Source organism: Colias croceus, chromosome 18 (genome assembly GCF_905220415.1).
Source record: "Colias croceus chromosome 18, ilColCroc2.1".
Taxonomy (NCBI): Eukaryota; Metazoa; Arthropoda; class Insecta; order Lepidoptera; family Pieridae; genus Colias; species Colias croceus.
Genome location: NC_059554.1, coordinates 4,950,298 through 4,953,184, shown reverse-complemented (window position 1 = coordinate 4,953,184; position 2,887 = coordinate 4,950,298).

The window sequence follows — 2,887 nt, the reverse complement described above, 5'->3', positions numbered from 1 at the left end:
TTGCTTTTTTATTTTAATTTTTCCCTGAAAGTATTTTGCTATAAACCATTAGGTACTTAAGCAATTTTAAGTCCATCAGATTCATGATCGTCGTTAACCAATTAAATAAATAACTTTTCAATAAGTTCGATCCTATTACGGAAGCATTTTTCTGTCCCAATACAACAGTTCACAATCATAATATGAGTATCATCATCTATACTAATATTATAAAGCTGAAGAGTTTGCTTGTTTGAACGCGTTAATCACAAGAACTACGGGTCCGATTTGAAAAATTCTTTCGGTGTTGGATAGCCCATTTATCGATGAAGGCTATATCTCATCATGCTATAAGATGCCAAGACCAACAGGAGCGGAGCCATGCCGGTGAAACCGCGGGGTGCAGCTAGTAGCTAGTATAAAATTTTGATTTAATTTTATGAAATTACTTTGATAATGCCTATGATACACTAATGTGTAAAATTGTATTCTTCCCAATTAAGGAAACGCCAAAGATGCATGGTATTTCCCTAGAGAAACCCTAGCTATGTATCGCCCAGCATCAATTACAATTCCAAGTAATACCTAATAACAATTATCAACACAGTTAGTTTTAGTATGTAATAATAATAAATAATGTTTATTTCTGATTTCTATTGCCGCTAAAGAGAGAATAAAAATTATTTGGTGCTCCTAATAAAATGTCTTTCAGTTTCTAATTTAATAATACTTTAGAAGTTAGAAAAATCTTATTGTTTTTGCTATATCGTAAATGAAATATTTCATACCTACATGGATAGTTTATAAAGGCGATTTGATAATGATTGCATTCACAATTTTAACTACATAGGTAGTGAAAAAAAAATTGAAATGTTCACTTAAACTTAAAGGGCCCAAAAGGTACACTAGTAAAATATAAAATCATATAAGTACCTACTTAACCGTTCTTTTTTTCATTTAAAATTTTCAACTTTCAAGCATGAGATATACATATGGAGACGCTACCGCCTACATCACTTATGTTCCGCTCAACATACGCCATATGGCGTAACTGCACGCTCATTTTTTATTTGTTTTAAAGTGAAACGCATCAAATATGCCTTCGTGTGTGTTACGATATTGCACAAATAATACGGAAAAGTGCAAAGGAATTACTATCATCGGCAAGTACATACCTAACTAGATAATATTTTTTAAAACTTAGAGCAAAAAAATGGCGCACAGATTTTGTTCGTGGTGTCTCCTCCATACGAAGTAATATCACAGTTGACAGATATGTACTACGTGTAATATTATCTCAATGCTTTCAAGCTTATTATTTTTTCTCTTTAAAGTGGTCAATGGTAGATAAGATATAGATTTCTATTTTCTAGATGAATTTATACGGAACACTCATATGAAAGTTTTTGATAAACTGAAGTTTTTGAAAAGCCCTATTACTTATCAATAAACGATAGATTGTAGAATATTATAATATTAGATTTGAATTAGTATAGGATTGGATCAGTATGAACATTATGTACATGTTTATAGCATGTAAAATGATTGGATATTATTCCCGCAATGCCGCCAATAAAGGCCGGACGTTGGCTGACGTCAGGATTCCTGCGTTCGCGCTCCGTCTTGTGAATCACGCAGCGATGTGTCACCGCCGCCGGTCGCCAGCGAGTAAGTACCGCCCGCTCGGCCGCGCTTTATGATCCACTCCTATTGAGATAATAAGTTCTTAGAATGAACTATTTCGCTTATACGAACGGCAATATTTATGAATTATAAGGTTACCACAAGGCTAAGCTAGTAGATTTATTACGCATTATTTGTGTGTCAATTTACGAATACTTTGAGGGTCAGTTTGTCCTGCTGTACGGCTACATAGCTGTAGAATTGAATTGAGGACACAGATAACCGAGTTTTGCTGGTACTGTGTGGCGGTTTATTTCTGTTCATACGATTTGGGTTTCTTCCGGTTATAAGTTTAAGTTATGGAAAAATAATAATAATGAGGATCTCTGGCATTTCATCGATAGTGTTTTTTTTTAAATAAATACAGATTATAAGGTGCAACGTGAAATTTTCATCAATGTTTTAAGCACAATTTGCATATTCGATAGATTATGTAGTCACGAGCATTTTGTATTATATTTCTATGTTAAATCATTGAGATATACATATGGAGACGACACCGCCTACATCACTTATGTTCCGCTCACCATAAGCCATATGGCTTAACTGCACGCTCATTTTTTATTAATGTTTTAAAGTGAAACGTATCAAATATGCCTTCCTGTGTGTTACGATATTGCACAAATAATACAAATAATACGGAAAAGTGCAAAGGAATAACTTTCATCGGTAAGTACCTAACTAGATAATAATTTTTAAAACTTAGTTAGAGCAAAAAAATGGCGCACAGATTTTGTTCGTGGTGTCTCCTCCATACGTAGTAATATTATCTCAATGTGTTAAATTAATTAAAAATAAACAAATACAATTAATATAATTGTGATATATAATTATGTACCTTGGTTGAACGGGTTAAATCATAAGTACCTACGTCCATAGAGGGCGCCACTTTATATGAATAATAATATGCACAAATTAAATTTAGAAAGAAGCGGATAAAGCAGCAATGTGCACATTGTCCGTATATGTTGGAAAATCTGATATTGTTTTTACTATCTATAAGTAGAAGAAAAATGTTATTTGGCACTTAATCTCAAAAAGTTTTCACAAAAAGCCCCTAGGTGTGTTGATTTCTTTATGATCTTCGTAATGATTTTTGGCGAAAGCAAATGCAAGATAAAACACTTAATACCAAAGAATTATACAAAGCCATAAACATATCTTATGTACTTATCTACTTACATTACTATGATGTCACATGTGTTGAGAGTAGTAAGTATCTAGT